Source organism: Rutidosis leptorrhynchoides, chromosome 9 (genome assembly GCF_046630445.1).
Source record: "Rutidosis leptorrhynchoides isolate AG116_Rl617_1_P2 chromosome 9, CSIRO_AGI_Rlap_v1, whole genome shotgun sequence".
NCBI classification, from domain to species: domain Eukaryota; kingdom Viridiplantae; phylum Streptophyta; class Magnoliopsida; order Asterales; family Asteraceae; genus Rutidosis; species Rutidosis leptorrhynchoides.
The window spans coordinates 235,969,617-235,993,179 of NC_092341.1; the positions used below are offsets into that span (position 1 = coordinate 235,969,617).

The 23,563-nt window shown below is 32.8% G+C and overlaps 1 non-coding gene across 1 annotated transcript; it reads right to left on the minus strand.

Annotated features, from left to right (window-relative positions):
• Nucleotides 1–19,644: 19,644 nt before the first annotated feature.
• LOC139869569 (small nucleolar RNA R71) lies at nucleotides 19,645–19,751 on the minus strand. The gene has a single exon (XR_011766174.1). It is a non-coding gene; the product is annotated as a small nucleolar RNA R71 (small nucleolar RNA).
• Between the last annotated feature and the right edge of the window lie 3,812 nt (nucleotides 19,752–23,563).

Sequence of the window (23,563 nt, forward strand, 5' to 3'; positions counted from 1 at the left end):
TTATTAAAAGCTTCCGCTGTTGCATACTTAAATAAGGACGAGATTTGGAGTCCATGCTTGTATGATATTGTGTAAAAACTACATTCAAGAAACTTATTTCATTGCAACATATTTGTATTGTAAACCATTATATAATGGTCTGTGTAAACAGGATATTTTAGATTATCATTATTTGATAATCTAAGTAAAGCTTTTTAAACCTTTATTGATGAAATAAAGGTTATGGTTTGTTTTAAAATGAACGCAGTCTTTGAAAAACGTCTCATATAGAGGTCAAAACCTCGCGACGAAATCAATTAATATGGAACGTTTTTAATCAATAAGAACGGGACATTTCAAATTACAAGCTTTAATCATCATAAAAACAACCTAGAATCAAGAAGTTGCAATATTAATTCCAATCTTTTAATCCAACTTCACCACTCTTTAGGATCAAGAGTTATACTTCCTTTCCAGTAGCTTTATCCAAGTAACTTGAGGTAGTAACCTTGTTCATAATCTTATTCGATTCATATTCATATAGCTATCTTATTTTGGGTTATAAATTATAACAACAAGAACATAGTTTGAATGATTTCAAACTTGTTCGAAAACTAAATAGATCCTTCTAACTTGACTTTTAAAACACTTCAAGACCTGTAATATATCATAATGATATGCTAACTTAACAAGATACAACTTGTTTTTACAAAGAACACCTTAAAACTGAATCTACGTCGTCGGAGTGCAACCGGGGGCTGTTTTGGGTTGGATAATTAAAAACCATCTTAAACTTTGAATTGGAAGTTTATATTCTGGAAAAATGATATTTCTTATGAATATGTTAACATATAAAAATCTCATGGTATAACTCAAAGTGTAAGTATTTTTATAAAAATGATCATCTAGATGTTGTTTTTATGACGGAAATGATCACTTTCATAAGATTCACCAAAGTTTGACCTATAATCTGTGATTTCGAATAAAAACTAAGGTATTTACAGTTCATATTCATAAATAATGACTCGATCCAAGGAAGTGGCAAGTTGAACCAACAAAAACGGAGTTATATTGAAGAAACTACGGCTAAAACAAAATTGGGTATCTGAAGCTAGTTTAGCTACGAAATTAATTGGAGTAAAACTAAACTAATCATATCTTTACTAATTAATATGATATTTTATATATATTTACTTATGATTTGATTTTATATATTTCGGGACCACCCGTAAACAACACGAGAAGATTAATTATAAGACCTCATGATTGTACGCAACACGTCATTTGACAACACGGTACTTTATGTATGCAACACGTCATTTGACAACATGGTACCATGGGTCGAGATTAATTCTGATCAATACGAATATGATGGGGTCTTTATTTATTTTATTGAGCAACTAATTGTGGACCACTAAAATCGGACTGCTAACTACGGACTAATAGATATTAAAAGTATTATAAGTATATATGAACGATTATTTGAAAAGAAAATATGTTAATATATTATATATATAGTTAGGTTCGTGATATCTATCGGAGACCAAGTCGTGTTAAATATCTTCAAGGCAAAATTGAGTATATAGTCCCACTTTTAAACTCTAAATATTTCGGGATGAGAATACACGCATTTTATGATTTACGTTATGGACACAAGTGATTAAAAATATATATTCTACGTTAAGTTGTACCACTGGCATACTTCCCTGTAACTTGGAAACTACTATTTACATGCGGTATTGTAAACGCGAATCCTGTTGATAGATCTATCGGGCCTGACAACCCCAACCGGACTGGACGACCAGTATTCAACAGTTGCACAGTACTTCGTTTCAGTGACTACACTTGGTACGGTGTAGTGAGATTTCATAATAAAGGGAATATGCGACGTTGATTAAATTTTAAGTATGGTTATCAAGTGCTCAACCACTTAGAATATTTTTATTAAAACGTTTATGTATATTAAATCTTGTGGTCTATATTTATAACGCTGCTCGCATTAAACCAATATCTCACCAACTTTATGTTGACATTTTAAGCATGTTTATTCTCAGGTGATAATTAAAAGCTTCCGCTGCATTATGCCGAATTTAAGCAGGATTTGGAGTATGCATATTTGTGTCAAAAATAAAACTGCATATCGAAAGATTTGTAATGTAAAATATGTTGGAAATCGTATTGTTATTATCAAATGTAAAGTTTGTAAAACTAAGATTATCGCTAAATGGTAATCATTATTATACTGTTTGAACCTTTGATTATAATAAAGGTTATGGTTTGTATTATAAAAACGGATGCAGATTTTGAAAAATGTCACATATAGAGGTCAATACTGTGACAACCCGGAAATTTCCAACCAAATTTAAACTTTATCTTTATATTATTCCGACACGATAAGCAAAGTTTGTTAAGTTAAATCTCAAGAATTTTAAATTGTGTTCATACATTCATTATAACCTCGACCAAATTCCGACGATTCACGAACCGTTATATATAAATAAATATGTATATATATGTATATATATATTATAACTTGAGAATATTAATAAAGTATTAAACGTATAATACTTTACATGAACGTATTTGTTTCAATATGTTTATCGATGAAATTAGAAGATAATATCAAATGATTGATTTATCAGATACATCATGATATGATTACGGGTCTATGTTATGAGGTCCACTGTGATTTAAGAAATCTATTCTTTTTGACAACATTCGGAAAATGGTAAAGTGATTTATAAGTAAGAACGTGAAGTGTAAATAACTTAGATGTTGGATATCGACAAGTTAAGTAACTCGATATTTTTCATTAAGATGATTTCATACGTTTATTTAACCTTTGAGCTTTATCCCATGCTTCACCAACAAACTGTAATTTAAAAACTTGAAACCTATTATGAATATATATGATTCTACTTTTCTAAAACATTTTATGATATAAAGATTTTCATTATTTTAACCTTTAAACAAAATGATTCTTAAAAATATATTTGGTTTTGGAAAACAAAATTATTATATTTATTTGATTTAGTTTCAAACGTACAAAAACGTTTTCAGTTTAAAAAGAACTTTATTATTAAAACGTATATAACTTTTATAAATATCTAGAACCACTTTTGACAACTCATTACTTAACCAGTATGATAAAGATAACGATATTTATATTTTATTTTATTAAATATATATAACGATTTAAATTAATATTATATATATTTATACGCGTATTATACGTACATAGTTTTATACTTTTACTATACTTAAACTTTACCTTTACTTTATTTTTACTTTACTTTTACTTTAATAAATCACTTTAATAATTCATACTTTAATAATTCACTTTAATAATTCATACTTTAATAATTCACTTTAATAATTCATACTTTAATAATTCACTTTAATAATTCATACTTTAATAATTCAAAAATCTATTATAAATAAAATTCAATAGGTTTCATTATTTCATAGAAACTTGAAAATATTTTTTTCTAAACTCTCTCAATCAATTTACATATATATATTTACGCCGTATTATTTCTAGATATTATTAGTATACAAAAAATATTACGTCAGAGTGCTGTCCGAGTGATTTCGAAATTGTTTTTCGAGTGGGATTGGATTAAGGAAATTATGGGTTATAGCTATGGAGGTGATTGGGTATGGTTCATGGGTATGCTCGTGAGGTCAATATAGTGTTTATCATCTCCGTTGCGTCTACGTACCTTTCCTGCAATATTGGATCTCAATATTGATACGTGAGTACTCGTAATTTAACTTTTACATACTAATATTGTATCCCTGACTAGTGCTCGAGTATATAGGATTATGCATGTTTGTACTTTCGATATTGCCTTTAGTTAGGTTATGTTGAATCCTGAATTAGTTATATATGCGACTGAGATAAGGTATAAGATATGCATGTCGTTGGAAAGCTAGCGAAAAATTAAGAACTTTTCATTTAGATATCGAATTATTTCGATGAACGGATTTGAAGTTATAGTCCATCGAATTTTTGTATTATTATTAAAAATGATTATTATTATCGTCGTTATTATCGTCGTTCTAGTTTTATCTTATTATTATTATTATTATCTTTATCAATAAAAGGATTTATCATTAAAAATTGTTATTTTTTATTATTATTACTATCGTTATTATCGTTAAAGTTATAATTAGTATTATTATTATTATCCAATTATTATTATTATTATTATTATTATTATTATTATTATTATTATTATTGGTATTATTATTATTATTATATCATTATTAATATATATATCATTATTTAAAAATAGTTATTGTTATTGTTATTATTATTATTATTATATTATCATTAAGATAATTATTAGTATTATCGTTAATAATGTTATAGTAACTATCATTATTAATATTAGTGTAATTAAAACAAATATTTGTAACACCTAATTATTTTGATTACTATTATTATCATTATTACGAACACGATATAAAAGATGATTAAAAGCTATTAAACGAAACGATTAGGAAATAATGGGTAAGAGTATCATGATGAAATTAAAATATTATAAGATATTGATTTAGATAAAATTATCGTTCTTATTATTTTTATCATTACTATTATTATTAAAATTATCGTTAGTATTAAAACTATCATTTTAACAAAAATTATCATTTTAATAGAAATGTCATTGTTACTATAAAATATCATTATTATTATTATTTTAAATAGAATTATTATTTTAAAGATAATATTAAAAATTATCGTAAATATTAAAGTTATCATAATTAGAATTATCGTTTTATCATAATGTCATCTTAGTAATTATAAATACTGATATTTTTATAATAATAATTATTATTACAAAATAATACAACTTTTACTTACTATAATTATAGATATTATTTTATCAAATAAATATTTGATACAAATATATTTTACTACGTGTAATAACTTACTTTAATAATACCTATCATATTATCTTTATAATATTAAATGAACCCTATAAATTTTATTACTTAATATATATAAAAGTATATTTTATTATATAAATAGAATATAAAATTTTATTTATTAATAAATAAATTATATTATTTACTCTAATAAATCTTTTAAAAATATTTAAAAATATAAAACGATGATATTTAAATTATATATTAATCATGTATAGATTTTTGAAAATTATTTTGAGTCAAATTTACTTTTGTTGACTTTTGCATATTAGTCTCGAGCATTAGGATTGTGGTACACTATGACTTGACCTAATTTGTTAGACAAATATTGACCAACACATAAATATATATAATTAATTTAGGTTCGTGAATCCGAGGCCAACCTTGCACTTGTTCAATGACGTTATATGTATTTTTACTACGAAATACAGTATGGTGAGTTTCATTTGCCTTTTTACCCTTTATATTTTTGGGCTGAGAATACATGCGCAATTTTTATAAATGTTTGACGAAATAGACACAAGTAATTGAAACTACATTCTATGGTTGAATTATCGAAATCGAATATGCCCCTTTTTATTAAAGTCTGGTAATCTAAGAATTAGGGAACAGACACCCTAATTGACGCGAATCCTAAAGATAGATCTATTGGGCCTAACAAACCCCATCCAAAGTACCGGATGCTTTAGTACTTCGAAATTTATATCATGTTCGAAGGAGGATCCCGGAATGATAGGGGATATTCTTATATGTATCTAGTTAATGTCGGTTACCAGGTGTTCACCATATGAATGATTATTTTTGTCTCTATGCATGGGACGTATAATTATGAGAACTGGAAATGAAATTCTTGTGGTCTATTAAAATGATGGAAATAAATGATTATGATAAACTAATGAACTCACCAACCTTTTGGTTGACACTTTAAAGCATGTTTATTCTCAGGTGTTAAAGAAATCTTCCGTTGTGCATTTGCTCATTTTAAAGATATTACTTGGAGTCTTTCATAGCATATTTCGAAGAACGTTGCATTCAAGTCATTGAATTCATCAAAGATTATTATTAAATCAATTTATAGTTGGATAGTGGATATTATGAAATGGTATGCATGCCTGTCAATTTTCGATGTAAAGAAAGTTTGTCTTTTAAAAACGAATGCAATGTTTGTAAAATGTATCATATAGAGGTCAAATACCTCGCAATGTAATCAACTATTGTGAATCGTTTATAATGTATATGAACGGGTCCTTTCAGTTGGTATCAGAGCGGTGGTCTTAGCGAACCAGGTCTGCATTAGTGTGTCTAACTGATAAGTCGTTAGGATGCATTAGTGAGTCTGGACTTCGACCGTGTTTGCATGTCAAAAGTTTTGCTTATCATTTCTAGTCGGAAATCATCTGCTTATCATCCATAGGAAATTACCTGCTTATCATTATTAGTCTAGACACGTCTTGCTACATTAATTGCATGAGTAGTGTATAGACAAAATTCATATCTTAGCGTATCTGCTAAATCATATCTTATCGTATCTGTTACTTTAAACCTTTGCCTGACATATCCCGCAAATTCCTCCGTAATCTATGAAATCTTTTGATCTCTATATATAGATATCCTATGTAAATAGAATACCACCCGATAGCTGAAAAATCATTTTATATCGAAAATCATTTATCCAATCGTACGAAATGGAATTTGTCATCAGTTCAAGTCACTCGGATTCCGAAATGGAATCTCACTCAAGCTTCGAAAGCAGTGTGACCGAAATGGATCAACCAATCAGTCATCACCTATTCTGGATGAATTGGGGATGGGTTCGTAGCTTCCTCAATCATTGGAAACAAGAAGAAGGCGATCCTTTCCATCCACCACATTGCCCTCTTGGCGAAGAACCTGAAGCACTTACCGGCGAACCTGTTCGAGACACCATTTTCTCTCTCATTTCCAGGGTATCTCGTCACAATTATATACTACATCAAATTCTAGATTTTATTTATCCGCTCGTTCCGACCGACAATCATCCTGGAATAATAGAAGAAGTTAACGAACTTCGCGCTCGGGTAGTAGCTTTGGAGAATATGGTGCCGAGATTACAAACACCAGCAGCAGCACCAGCAGCATAACCAGTACCACCATCATCAATGCCAACAGTACCATTACCACCTCCAACCACAACCGCGTTGTAAACCTCAACTTCACAATCTGTCCCACGAGCATCAACGTCATACGCACCATAGATACCAAGGAGTACCAACAACAATAACTGACGAAGTATTAATTCATAACTTCATTGGAGAAACATTCCGCGGCGATTATATAATCTCTAAAGTCTTAGAGATTATCTAATCTAGCCCTAACCATAAATCAGTTAAGCGAACCAAAATGATAGAAGGAAGAGTAGAAACCCTGACAAAAATGGTGTGTGATTAATAAGTTAAACTTGTTTTACCAACAGCATCAACAGTACCGTCAACGTCACCAGCATCGTCAGTACAGTCAACATCAGAATCAACAACACCTATAACATCACAAACTCTGTCAGTTCAAGAATCACTGTGGACATCATTACGAATCAATAACGTGTATATTATATCAACAAGTTATGAAGAATTAACTCATTTCCTTTGAAGAAATTATATATATATTTTATATATATATATATATATATATATATATATATATATATATATATATATATATATATATATATATTGAAATAAAAAATAAATCTTTCCGTGCTAAGCTATTGTGTGTGAATCTTAACTACTCGGTTAATTCATATTACAAATATGCAATAATGTACGTCCCTCGCCCGCGACTTAACCATCGTTAACTACAATCTCTGTCTCAATTCAACAAATTCCAATTCCTAATAAATCAAGTATATATTTGATTTTACATTTCATCATTGATGTAACCGAAACTTTTCAGATAACATCATTCGTACTTTGCGAAGTTCACAAGAATTTAACGAAAACCAACATCACATCTCAACAAATAACGAAGTATTGATTCATAATTTCAATATTATTGAAGAAATACTTATGTAACCTCTAAAGCCTTCAAGGAATTATTCAATTCTAGTTCCAACCGTAAATCGAATGAGTTTAATTTAGTATTAACTCATTAAAATCTATGTTACATCTGAGGAGAATATATACATATATATTTTCATAAAGACTGTAATAAAATTCTTATGTACAAAATATTAATTGTGAAAATTTTTTAACGGGTAGGTAATACCCGAGAGATATATATAAATTCACAATTAATATGTTACATTCTTCGAATCAGATTAAGCAAATTATCAATTATACTTCCTACTTTCACAATAATATACATTCTTTCATAGAAATCAAAACAACCATACTCATTCAAACCCAATTACATATTCTGATTTTAAAATCTCATAATTCAATTCGAGATATAACCGGTACCATCACTTTTAGATTCTTACATCTTTCAAAGCTATACTTTGACTTCAAAAGTGTGTTAGAACATCAAATGTATACAAACGATTACAATCTGTGTTCAAACCCTTCGAAAATCTCTGAAGACACTTCAAATAATGAGCAATCGAGATGATGATCCAACCACATATTACCCACAGTTATGTACTTAAAAAGCTCTCGAAACCAAAGTCATAATTCAACACATATCTGTGTCAGATCTTTTGGCATTTATTAGCAAAAATAACCTTGCAATTCCTTTGCAAAGTGGCAAATTATATCACAGCTCCAACAAGACAACTTCGATTTTTTCATTCGGAGTAGCCTTATCATAATTTTGATATATGTGATTACCCTGTTGTTACCGGAGAACCTTTCATATTCCACCACATTAGCAATAAACTTACCAACAACTTCACTGATCTTGAACATTCCGAAGAATCTTTATATTTATCGAAACCTCATCATTTACTCTTCTGCCTCTTGTAACGAGAATTGCCATACGAATCATTGGGAATTAGCAATCAGTATTTTGAAATCTCACAGCATGTTGACGCCAATAGTTATACATAACGTCTATTTCCATGGCTTACATACTTCGAATGTGAAGTTTCTGAAAAACACTCTGAACCGCGAACTAGTTCTCGAAATGCTGATGAAGCAACAAAAACTGTAAACGACCTTAGCAGTAAAAAGTTTGATGATAAAGATTAGTGTATTAACAAAGCTCGGAAATAGAGAAGTTTTGGAACTGGAAAACGGATTGAGCAAAGTATGAAGGAGGCTGTGGACAAATCACAAAGACTGAACCTGCCTTCAAAGAATCCAAATGATTCAGTGTCTGCTAAAGTCATTAACGAATACCTTGCTCCTAACACTAAACCCTTACAGACAATATTCCTCATCATCCTCTGATATTAGAAATTCTAAGATATCATCGTATCTTTCATTATAAATATCCTCCATATTTCTGAAGATATTTCCATAACTATTCTTATCTGGAATCATTTATCTCTTTGCGCTATCTGTATTACATCAAAAAGGAAACTGTTTAGTTCCTATACACTGTAAACCTTTGAGTTTAAAATATGATTGTTTTTGAAGTAGTGTTGGAAACTGAAGCATGAGTTAGTATAATATAATGACACTTGATCAACGTGATTATATTACAGTAATTCATGCTGAGTTTCTAAATGGAACGTGATGATTCACAGATCATAACATCATCATGTTCCATGTTATACGAATCTTGTATTCTATTTAACCTCTAAAATATCAAGAAAATATTTCTTGATGATTCGGCCTTTTCCAAGGTATTCTAGTAATTTGACAAGTCAAGATCGTGCCATCACAATTTCCTTCCTAGAACATTAACAATGTTCACTCCGAAATTCATATCTGTGAATTCTGGACCATTACAAACGGTGCTTAATCGCAAGAAGAAGAAACGAAAGGACAAAACTCTGAAATAGAAATTAGGGTATAAATTGCAGAAAATAAAAGAGAGCATTAACTGTGGATGACAATGATTATAGAAGATAGAAACAGAGACTTTGAAATATAAGGGAAGATATAAAGCCCAACGACAAACCAAAAATTATAAACCATATATATCGATGCATATAGCAATATAAAGACACGGGAGAACTAGAAACATTATAAACCCAAGAGTATAGTAGAAGTAAATAGATTCTTCCGGCGGTAGATGAAAAAGAAGAATGACCGATATGAAAGTTATAAGTATATCGAGAATCAGAACTGGATGGAGCATATTGATGAATACTTTAAAATATGAGTTGAGGGGGAAAGAATAGAAGGTGATGAAACATGACTAGGAACTTAGAAATCAACAGATTTAACTCACACAATGACGGAATAAGTGAATCAAACCCTCTAGTGAATAGGTTAAGCTTTTTGGGATTAATTTAGTCATACCACAACTAAATCAAGTGTGATTAGATCAACACCTAGAGCTATTATTCACCACCTGGGTGATTTGGGTTGAGAGAGAATCGGAGGAGCTCACCAGATCTGAGTGTGTGTAAAAAATGAGAGGCTTAACCTAAAAAGTGAAGAACATAAGACTTTATATACCCCTGCTGTTGACTCACCCGTACGATTCATCCATCACACATACGAGTTGGCTTCATCAGCAGTACGGGTGATCACTCACTCGTGTCTTCTCATTTAGGTTGTAATTGTGACTTAGTTCAGCATCAACCGTGCGTATGAGCCTGTCAGCCGTACGAGTGAGGCTTCACTCGGAAGTCTAACTAAGTCTAACATAGTCAAACATCCAAATCTTGTTCCTGCAGTTGCTGTAACCACATACAAATGTGGATAAGACAATAACGAACGATCATGGTGGCCTGTAAACTGTTGTACCTGCAATGGACATGGGTAGATGTCTAGGGACTTGCATAAAATGCATCAACAGAAGGTGTGAGTTGTAAGAAAACGAAGGAGGTGAATTTATAAGAAAATCTCCGACAGAACAATTAAAATGGACGATCGCATTTAAAGCGGATCCTAATTCCTTTTGTTACCGGAGAATCAAATCTTATTACAAAGATTTTTTTTTAAATCCCTTGAAATCTGGAAATCAATCATATCTACGTCAAATGATAAGATGAATCTACACTTACACATTTCACTCTTCTATGTTAGCTTCATTCGTACTCTTCATATAAATGGATTGTTTATCCAAATTATTCGCTGATGATAAAACTCTAATTTTCAGCCTGTATGCATCATGAAAACATACTTATTATCATTCACGACCTTTCCACTCAAATTTTGGGACGAAATTTCTTTAACGGGTAGGTACTGTGACAACCCAGAAATTTCCAACCAAATTTAAACTTTATCTTTATATTATTCCGACACGATAAGCAAAGTTTGTTAAGTTAAATCTCAAGAATTTTAAATTGTGTTCATACATTCATTATAACCTCGACCAAATTCCGACGATTCACGAACCGTTATATATAAATAAATATGTATATATATGTATATATATATTATAACTTGAGAATATTAATAAAGTATTAAACGTATAATACTTTACATGAACGTATTTGTTTCAATATGTTTATCGATGAAATTAGAAGATAATATCAAATGATTGATTTATCAGATACATCATGATATGATTACGGGTCTATGTTATGAGGTCCACTGTGATTTAAGAAATCTATTCTTTTTGACAACATTCGGAAAATGGTAAAGTGATTTATAAGTAAGAACGTGAAGTGTAAATAACTTAGATGTTGGATATCGACAAGTTAAGTAACTCGATATTTTTCATTAAGATGATTTCATACGTTTATTTAACCTTTGAGCTTTATCCCATGCTTCACCAACAAACTGTAATTTAAAAACTTGAAACCTATTATGAATATATATGATTCTACTTTTCTAAAACATTTTATGATATAACGATTTTCATTATTTTAACCTTTAAACAAAATGATTCTTAAAAATATATTTGGTTTTGGAAAACAAAATTATTATATTTATTTGATTTAGTTTCAAACGTACAAAAACGTTTTCAGTTTAAAAAGAACTTTATTATTAAAACGTATATAACTTTTATAAATATCTAGAACCACTTTTGACAACTCATTACTTAACCAGTATGATAAAGATAACGATATTTATATTTTATTTTATTAAATATATATAACGATTTAAATTAATATTATATATATTTATACGCGTATTATACGTACATAGTTTTATACTTTTACTATACTTAAACTTTACCTTTACTTTATTTTTACTTTACTTTAACTTTAATAAATCACTTTAATAATTCATACTTTAATAATTCACTTTAATAATTCATACTTTAATAATTCACTTTAATAATTCATACTTTAATAATTCACTTTAATAATTCATACTTTAATAATTCACTTTAATAATTCATACTTTAATAATTCAAAAATCTATTATAAATAAAATTCAATAGGTTTCATTATTTCATAGAAACTTGAAAATATTTTTCTCTAAACTCTCTCAATCAATTTACATATATATATTTACTCCGTATTATTTCTAGATATTATTAGTATACAAAAAATATTACGTCAGAGTGCTGTCCGAGTGATTTCGAAATTGTTTTTCGAGTGGGATTGGATTAAGGAAATTATGGGTTATAGCTATGGAGGTGATTGGGTATGGTTCATGGGTATGCTCGTGAGGTCAATATAGTGTTTATCATCTCCGTTGCGTCTACGTACCTTTCCTGCAATATTGGATCTCAATATTGATACGTGAGTACTCGTAATTTAACTTTTACATACTAATAGTGTATCCCTGACTAGTGCTCGAGTATATAGGATTATGCATGTTTGTACTTTCGATATTGCCTTTAGTTAGGTTATGTTGAATCCTGAATTATTTATATATGCGACTGAGATAAGGTATAAGATATGCATGTCGTTGGAAAGCTAGCGAAAAATGAAGAACTTTTCATTTAGATATCGAATTATTTCGATGAACGGATTTGAAGTTATAGTCCATCGAATTTTTGTATTATTATTAAAAATGATTATTATTATCGTCGTTATTATCGTCGTTCTAGTTTTATCTTATTATTATTATTATTATCTTTATCAATAAAAGGATTTATCATTAAAAATTGTTATTTTTTATTATTATTACTATCGTTATTATCGTTAAAGTTATAATTAGTATTATTATTATTATCCAATTATTATTATTATTATTATTATTATTATTATTATTATTGGTATTATTATTATTATTATATCATTATTAATATATATATCATTATTTAAAAATAGTTATTGTTATTGTTATTATTATTATTATTATTATATTATCATTAAGATAATTATTAGTATTATCGTTAATAATGTTATAGTAACTATCATTATTAATATTAGTGTAATTAAAACAAATATTTGTAACACCTAATTATTTTGATTACTATTATTATCATTATTACGAACACGATATAAAAGACGATTAAAAGCTATTAAACGAAACGATTAGGAAATAATGGGTAAGAGTATCATGATGAAATTAAAATATTATAAGATATTGATTTAGATAAAATTATCGTTCTTATTATTTTTATCATTACTATTATTATTAAAATTATCGTTAGTATTAAAACTATCATTTTAACAAAAATTATCATTTTAATAGAAATGTCATTGTTACTATAAAATATCATTATTATTATTATTTTAAATAGAATTATTATTTTAAAGATAATATTAAAAATTATCGTAAATATTAAAGTTATCATAATTAGAATTATCGTTTTATCATAATGTCATCTTAGTAATTATAAATACTGATATTTTTATAATAATAATTATTATTACAAAATAATACAACTTTTACTTACTATCATTATAGATATTATTTTATCAAATAAATATTTGATACAAATATATTTTACTACGTGTAATAACTTACTTTAATAATACCTATCATATTATCTTTATAATATTAAATGAACCCTATAAATTTTATTACTTAATATATATAAAAGTATATTTTATTATATAAATAGAATATAAAATTTTATTTATTAATAAATAAATTATATTATTTACTCTAATAAATCTTTTAAAAATATTTAAAAATATAAAACGATGATATTTAAACTATATATTAATCATGTATAGATTTTTGAAAATTATTTTGAGTCAAATTTACTTTTGTTGACTTTTGCATATTAGTCTCGAGCATTAGGATTGTGGTACACTATGACTTGACCTAATTTGTTAGACAAATATTGACCAACACATAAATATATATAATTAATTTAGGTTCGTGAATCCGAGGCCAACCTTGCACTTGTTCAATGACGTTATATGTATTTTTACTACGAAATACAGTATGGTGAGTTTCATTTGCCTTTTTACCCTTTATATTTTTGGACTGAGAATACATGCGCAATTTTTATAAATGTTTGACGAAATAGACACAAGTAATTGAAACTACATTCTATGGTTGAATTATCGAAATCGAATATGCCCCTTTTTATTAAAGTCTGGTAATCTAAGAATTAGGGAACAGACACCCTAATTGACGCGAATCCTAAAGATAGATCTATTGGGCCTAACAAACCCCATCCAAAGTACCGGATGCTTTAGTACTTCGAAATTTATATCATGTCCGAAGGAGGATCCCGGAATGATAGGGGATATTCTTATATGTATCTAGTTAATGTCGGTTACCAGGTGTTCACCATATGAATGATTATTTTTGTCTCTATGCATGGGACGTATAATTATGAGAACTGGAAATGAAATTCTTGTGGTCTATTAAAATGATGGAAATAAATGATTATGATAAACTAATGAACTCACCAACCTTTTGGTTGACACTTTAAAGCATGTTTATTCTCAGGTGTTAAAGAAATCTTCCGCTGTGCATTTGCTCATTTTAAAGATATTACTTGGAGTCTTTCATAGCATATTTCGAAGAACGTTGCATTCAAGTCATTGAATTCATCAAAGATTATTATTAAATCAATTTATAGTTGGATAGTGGATATTATGAAATGGTATGCATGCCTGTCAATTTTCGATGTAAAGAAAGTTTGTCTTTTAAAAACGAATGCAATGTTTGTAAAATGTATCATATAGAGGTCAAATACCTCGCAATGTAATCAACTATTGTGAATCGTTTATAATGTATATGAACGGGTCCTTTCAAATACCTCGCAATGACACCAATGAGTATGTGACGTTTATAGTCGATAAGAACGGGACGCTTCAGCTTTTATTATAAGAGTAAAAAGATAATGTGAATCATCTATGTTATGATTGAAATTATCTCTGTAAGCATGCGAGGAGGTTACATGACATAGGCTAGCTTTCATGGGTCACTCAATCACTCAAGTGTTTAGGGTTCCCTATAGATCTAAGAAATGAATACACTCATAGCCAGTCATGCTGCACCCATCGTCATAGGCTTGATAAAGACTTAAATCCTTGCTGCTAATGCGAGAACGGTAGTAATCTCAGCTTGTAGGTCATTTGTCAATGACAAAGGAGGAATTTTGGAGTGGTAGTAAAGTAGTTTTTAAGAGGTGAGATAAAAGGGTAATGTAGTCTTTAGACTTTTATTCGGAGTGCTGAAGTATTTTTGAGAAGCACTTTTCATTTGATAATCATTTTCGGTCAAGTTCTCTTCGGCATTTCTCTTTTTGAGTTCGGCACTTTTTTTTTGAACTCTTTTTTTATGGAGACTTCATCTCGAGAAACTTTTTGCCGGTAAACATTTTCAAGACCTTTGCCATGATACTTGAGAGGTTTATAACATCGGGTTTTCGGAAGGAATCTCATTTTCTGGATTTCTCGAGTAATTGTAAAGATGATGTGGGTGTGGTGGTGGAGTAGAAGTAGTGGAGGTGCGAAAGGCTTATTTTTGACAAATGGCTAGCTCTTTTGATTACAACCGAATCTCGTTTTGCTGCTTGGAGATGTAGATCTAAAGCAAGTTCTGATTCTCAGCACAGGCATCGGAACTCTCAACGGAAAACAGGGAAGCATTAAAGATGAATGTTGGTCTTATTTGGGGGTGCCTCACCATAATCAATTTAGGTCGATAATGCCTTAGTCATGCAATGCTCTATTACAGATTTGGTTCAACCTAACATGATTTCCACCCTACTTAAGCCTTATTTTTATTGACAAATGTTTTAGGTTTTCAAAAATACTTTTTCGAAAAGGCTTTCTTTTGCAAAATTTTTGAAATTTGGCTTAAGGACTTGGAATCTTCGTAATGGGTTATTTTAATATAGAATAAAAAGATTATACCAACATCCCACACTTAGACGAACATTGTCCTTAATGTTCCTAGTGTATCCCACACTTAGGAGTTTTAATTGAAGATTTGAGAATATTTGTCTAGTGTTTCAATTGGGTGTTATCCCACACTTAGTGATAAGCTAGGATGTGGCATAATATGAATCTTGAGCTAGTAGCGAAAAGAAAGAAATACCCCTAGCAGATGTGGCAGGCTTCCGATCCTTGCATCTTTTATTGGCTCATTTGTCATCCTTTATTCTTCCACTCTATTTTATTGCACAGTTTGCCTCCCGAGAAGTGCTTTTGTTTAAGGTCATTGGCTCGACCGTAATGATACTTTAATAAGAAAACATTCCTTGCTAATGGCTGTGATCTTGGTCTTCTTGAGGGAAGGTGAGTCTTGGCGGGTAAATCCTGAGAAAGTGCCGGACCAATAGTGGTAGAAGATCCGGTACTTCTCTTGAAGATCTTCTGAATGATAAGTAGTGCATAGTTTCAGCTCTTGATAAGTCTTGATGTCCGATGAGAATATGATCCACGACTCTGCTGGTTGACCCATAAATGTCAATCATAGAGGCAGTGCTGGTGGTGATTGATATCGGCTAAAAAGTCACGTTTTCACCCCGGTATTAAGCCCCAAAAACAAGAAAGATTTGAACTTTGTTGGAAAAATACCCACTTCATCAGTTAGAATTGAAGAACAAGTAATTACGAAGGCGGTGCAAAAAGAATCAAGAGAATCGGAGCTAAAACGAAGATTCTATAGCGAAAACGGTGAAAGAGAAGAAATCAAGTTACGATCCAGGGAATTCAGGCTGACCAGCAAGCCATACGGCCTGCCATACGGCCTGCCAGTATGGAAACGGCCTGCCATATACGTGCCACCACACGAGCCACCAAACGGCCTGCCTTGCATACGGCCTGCCAAATACGGCCTGCCAAACGGCCTGCCAGGCGTATTTGGCAATTTTCAAGTCTATTTAAAGGGTCTTTGTCATTCATTCCTCCACACACTTCAATTCACTTCTTTCTCTCTCTTGTACAATATTAGTCATACTTTCAAGGCCTTCTCACCTCCGAGCGGGAAATTAAGTACCCGGAGGCGAACGCTGAAGATTGTATTAGGAGCGGTCTGGAGTATTGAAGTTGTCACTTTTGTATTCGGAACTCGTTTAATCTACTGGTACTTCTATCCTTTATCTTATATAATGTTTTATGATATTATTTCCATGATTAGCGAGTAGTTATCTTTAGTGTATGCTATGATGTAAGCAGTTATAATGCCGAAATAATATTATGGTCTGTGTATGCTGTTGAAATACTTTCCGATTATGCTTTAACTCAATCGCTTTTCCAACTAATAGAACGTAGTTATAGGCTCTGTTATTGGGAAGTCGTGAACCCCGATTCAGAGTACACTATCTGTGTAACCCCTTGGTAAGAAAAGTCTATCGGATGCAACGTAAGATATACCGAGGCACACTAGTTGTAGTAAGTCTATCGAGCTTTGGATTCCGACTGAGGACTCTTTCGTAGTGAAACATCTGACTAGGCCCCTAATACATTGTCAGTCCCAGACCATGCTGGTGTAGTCACCAAGCATATAAACTTCGTACGTGCACGCTGAAGCACATCGGTTGTTGTAAGCTGTACCTCTGCTAAGTAAGGCCATGGAACACGGTTAGTGTTGACCAGTACACTGCACCATAACACGGTCTCAAGCATTGCACCCCGCTTGAGGGATTCTTAGTTAATTAAGGAACTGTTTGTTTATACACATAAAGGATTGGACCGTTAGGATAACCGAACGTGTTCATGGAAGTCAGACTTGACTTGGCCATGGTGTTCTTATGGTTGAACTCTTTTTAAGGGCCTAACTATCTTTTACCAATCATTAACGAAAGTATTGAGGCACATCACGTCTCTCGGATATGGTAAACCATGTATTCTATTATGCTTAAGAAAGTTCAGACCATTTTGGAATGTTAATACGTCACCCAACTGAGTCGCTCAATTGGATGAGCTGTCTGAACGTATATGCCTGTAGTCAGACTGCACGGGTGTCGTGGGTAAGGGACGTTGCTGTCTATTCAGAATCTTCAAGCCTAACGCAGTACCCAGTGACATGTCTTATGACAGGGGCGTTTAGGACCAGTGTAATGAATACAAGGCCTCTGCCTATTCATGAGCCAGCATTCCATAATCTCGGCAGAATAACTGATGAAGTCATCGTATGCACTTACTTTAACCTTATCTGGATTACAAATTTTATCGCATTTACTTTATCTATCTTAAATTAGAAAATCCCAAAATAAATATTCACTACTCCTTAACTATCTTAGGCTACAATATCGGTTCGATGTTACTGATATCTCAAAAATACGACTCTAGGTCATACTTCCCTTACTTATAAGGAGTAGTAAGATTTAGGCCCCGTTAAATATAAATTTAAAACAGTACCCTCTCCCACGAGTGGCTGATCCTGGCGAGCCGCGGCCTAACGACACCGCGGAAATAAAAACCATCCGTTTCGGCCATATCAAGAGATACTCCCTAGTTTTTGGCGTCGCTGCCGGGGAACTGGTATCAGGCAATACTGTTTTCAATCAAACTTATTCACAAGCATTTAGTGGTGTCTAAGAAAGACAATTATACACGGACTTGGTTATTAGATTTTCCGAACAGTCGCCAATTATATTTGGACCAAAAGTATCCTGCCTCTCCGTAGTCGGCCTGGCCACTTGGTTTGTTGAATAGTTTGTGCGGAACTTTGTTACCGAAATACCAGGGAATCAGTAGCCAAAACCAAAAACATATTCCACCATAGGATAGTTAGTTATTTAGATTAGATTACTTTAGATTACTCTAGTTTACCTTAGATTAGATTACATTAGATTACCTTAGATTGCCTTAGATTAAATTAGATTACCTTAGAATTAGATTAGTTTAGTTTAGCTTATTATAATTTAGCTTATTTACGAAAATTAAAAACAAAAAGGCATACCTAGTGTATGACCCAAACCCGATCTAGACCAGGGCCGTTGTTATTCGTACCTGATTCAAACGCAATAATCTCTAAAGCACGCAAGGAAGCACGAATCAGAAACCAAATGGCGTTACGCGTTACTTTAGCAGAAAACACGAAACCCTCGACTGAAGGTCGAAGAGGACCAATCAGATTTCCAGAGATTCAAGGACACTCGTTCGAGTTAAAATATCACATCATCCAGCTCATTCAGAATAGCTGTCAGTTTCATGGATTACCGAATGACGATCCTAATTCTCACCTTAATAAATTCATATCTCTTTCGAACTCCTACAAACAGCTAGGGATAGGACAAGATATAGTCCAGCTATACTTGTTCCCCTATTCTCTCACTCATCATGCTCAAACTTGGTTTGAAGGACTGGAAAAAGATTCCATCACGTCATGGACGGAGATGGCGACTAAATTCCTAACCAAATATTTCCCTCCTTCAAAACAAACCAAACTGAAGAATGACATCATTAACTTCAAACAAAGTTATGATGAATCTCTTTACACTACATGGGAGCGTTTCAAAACCCTGCTGAAGAAATGCCCTAATCACCAGTTAGAACGGTCCGCCCAAATCTGTACCTTCTACAATGGTCTTACGGTAAATCATAGGACGACGATCGATGCAGCAGCTCAAGGGAATCTGATGAACCAAACAGCAGATGAAGCATGGGAATTGCTCGAGAACATGACGATGCATCATCATGACTGGAATAGTGGTGAAACAACTTCATCATCTGCCCCACTCTCTGCACTTAACAATCAAACGGAGGCCATCAAATCCCTCACAGATAAGATGGAATCTCTTGCCAAACAACTCGGAGAATTGAAGACGCAACCGCAGCAGGTGAACCTAGCTCAGGCTTGTGTTAACTGTACCAACCCGTAACCTACTGAAGACTATCAAGTTGAGTATGAAAACCATGACGGTTCAGTCTGTTACGTTCAATACCCACCTCGTCCACCAAATCCCAGATTCAATCAACCACCAAGGGTTAATCAATTTCAGCGAAGCAATAAACCTTTCCGCTATCGCTATCCACCTTATCCAGCCCAACAATCTCAATTGACCAACGATCAACCACTTCCACTCACTGGTCCCCCAGTTGAGGAGGATTCCCCTACCACCTAGATTACAAAAGCAGCTAACCCCACTCTCGGAGCTGATGATCAGTTAACTCAGTTCATCCAAGGACAACAACAGTTAAATCATAGAACAACAACCAGACAAGATCAGACGAAGATACTAATGAGAAATCAATTGGCTCTGCTCAAAAGTTTGGAAACGCAGCTCGGACAGTTATCACAACGCCTTGAAACCCGACCGCAGGGAAGATTGCCAAGTAATACTATCCAGAATCCCCACATAGAAAAAGCAAAGCAAATGGATTCCGTAATCCCAGAGGAAGAACCACGGATAATGTCAACTAGGCTCAAGAAAAATCAACATATACTCAGAAGCTGACCCCTGAAACTCCAGTTCGCGTACCTTATCCTGGAAGGCTACAAGAAGAACCATCCAAGCTTGATTCCTTCAAACTAGATGGAAGATTCTTGGACACTATGTCCAAAGTTCCCAACCAGAAGAGATACATCCGAAGGCTTCTATCTACAAAGGAGAGGATACCATACTCTAACAAAATTTCACTGAGTGAAGAATGCTCAGCATTACTCAGAAACTCTCTACCATCTAAGCTAGGAGATACGGGTCGATTCGTTTTCCCGTGTTCAATCTACCAATCTGGAACCATTCATGCGCTAGCAGATTTAGGAGAAAGTATCAACCTAATCCCCTACTCTCTCTACAAGAGATTAGAGTTAGGAGACTTGTCTCCAAAGAAAATGACAATCCAACTTGCCGATCATACAATTTGATATCCTAAGGGCATAGTTGAGAACGTCTTGGTGAAAGTCGACAAATTCTTATATCCTACGGATTTCGTAGTAATGGATATTAAGGAAGACCTACACACCCCAGTAGTGTTAGGAAGACCTTTCATGAATACGGCTAGGACTGTCATTGATGTGTACAATCAAACCATGATCTTACGATCACATGGGGAGAGCGTTACCTTCAAAATTGACCGACCAACCGATCTTTCTGGATAGGTAGAGATGTTTGCTATTTCCACCAGATGGATCACTTTCGATGATGAGTCATTACCACCAGCCGACGATATCGAGATGGGTGTCGAATCACAGTCTATAGACGACCCAGAAATGGAATAAGAGGATCCTAGCGAAGAAATAGAGGAAGAGGAGGAATCTGAAGAGGAAGAGGAAATGGAAGACGTAAAAGAAACTGTGACAATACCCGTTCCAAGCACTGAGCGTCATGAAGAAATAATGAGGCTTGAAACTGCAGATCACAGTTTAATCATTCGCTTCAAGAAGAAGACCGAAAAGGCTAAGGTTAAGGATATAGAAATTGATCCTGTAAGTATCAAAGTGGAGAATCAGAATACTGTAGGAACTCGTTCATCAGACGCATCCTAAGAGGAACCGGATACCGATGATGACGAGGAAGAGCATCACGAAGACATTCTGACTAACTCACACTCTCCAACCGAAGTAGATCAAGGGGAGCCGGACTCTTCTTCAGATCAAATTCTGGTTATATCCACACATGCAGACATGATTACCTTCATCAATGATACCGATGAATTTGAAAACATTCTCGAAGCCATCAGAAAGTCAACCATTGATTTTTCGCTACGCTTAACAGAACGAATCATGGCTATCAGAGAAGAGCACCACCTCTATCTCCGAAGAGAAGACAATGATGTTGAAATCCTAGAAGAACGCATTCAAGACTTTATCTACTCTCTTCACGATCATATCTATCACGAAGAAAGGCAACGAGAGCATAATTCAGTGGTTCGCACTATTCTCGAGACAAGATTCTGTCGAGATCAGAATATCATTTACTCTAAGGTTTATAATGCCTTAGCCGGATCTGCATTTCCGTTCTCACGAAACGAACGAGCACTACTGACTCTCATCTGGAAGCATATGGATCTTTCCACCGTCCGCCCGACTTATCACTCTGATTTGCAAATGATCGAGGATATTCATAGTCTTTTAGCTCTTCTAGATAGAGATAACTTCGAAAGCACACCAGACAGACTAGTGATTTACGTAACAATTGATCACCACGCTAATCTGATTATCAAAGAGTTACAAGACGCTGTTATGGAGGAAGCAAGGCGAAATAATCCGTTCTCTCATCTTGAACCAGATCGAGTCAACATTGCCACATATGTTACGAAGCAGCTATCACGTATCTTCCACGAAATCCACAGATCCTAGTTTCATATTTAAAGCCGGATGTTGAGAGATATACTCAAAGACGGTGAAATTAATACTCGGATCAGGATTGTTGTTCACTTCTTTCCAGCTTTGTCTCTTAACTAATCTGTGTAAAGCTACAAACTCTTACTGTGGAGATCACCGTTCCGAAGACTTCGAAATTCTAAAGACACAGTTTCTTACATTGTTTGAAGACCTCCGAAATGAGCAACCAGTCAGAAAAATCATCAACACCAGCACTGCAACCATGATTGACATTCATGGGTCAACCAGCAGAGCTGTGGATCATATTCTCATCGGACTTCAAGACTTATCACGAACTGAAACTGCGCACTACTTATCGTTCAGAAGATCTTCAAGAGAAGTACCGGACTTGTTACCACTATTGGTCTGACACTTTCTCAGAACTTATCCACCAAGACTCACAAATCCTCAAGAATACCAAGATCACAACCATCAACGAGGAATGTTTACTTTTTGAATAATCACTACGGTCGAGCCAACGACCTTAAACAAAAGCGCTTCCCGGGAGGCAACCCGTGCAATAAAGTAGAGTAGAAGAATAAAGGATGACAAATGAGCCGATAAAGAAGTAAGGAAGCCAGCCGCATCGGCTAGGGGTATTTCTTTCTTTTCGCTACTAGCTCAAGATTCAAACCATACAGCATCCTAGCTTATCACTAAGTGTGGGATAACACCCAATTAAAACACTAGACAAACACTCCTAAATCTTCAACTAAAACTCCTAAGTGTGGGATACACTAGGAACATTGAGGACAATGTTCGTCTAAGTGTGGGATGTTGGTATCTTATGCTATATCATAATAAACCATTACGAATGTTCCAAGTCCTTAAGCTAAATTTCAAATTTTTTGCAAAAGAAACCCTTTTCGAAAAAGTATTTTTGAAAACCTAAAACGTTTGTCAATAAAAATAAGGCTTAAGTAAAGGTGGAAATCTGGTTAGATTGAAATCTCTAATAGAGCATTGCATGACTAAGGAATTATCAACCTAAATTGATTATGGTGAGGCACCCCAAATAAGACCAGCATTCATCTTTA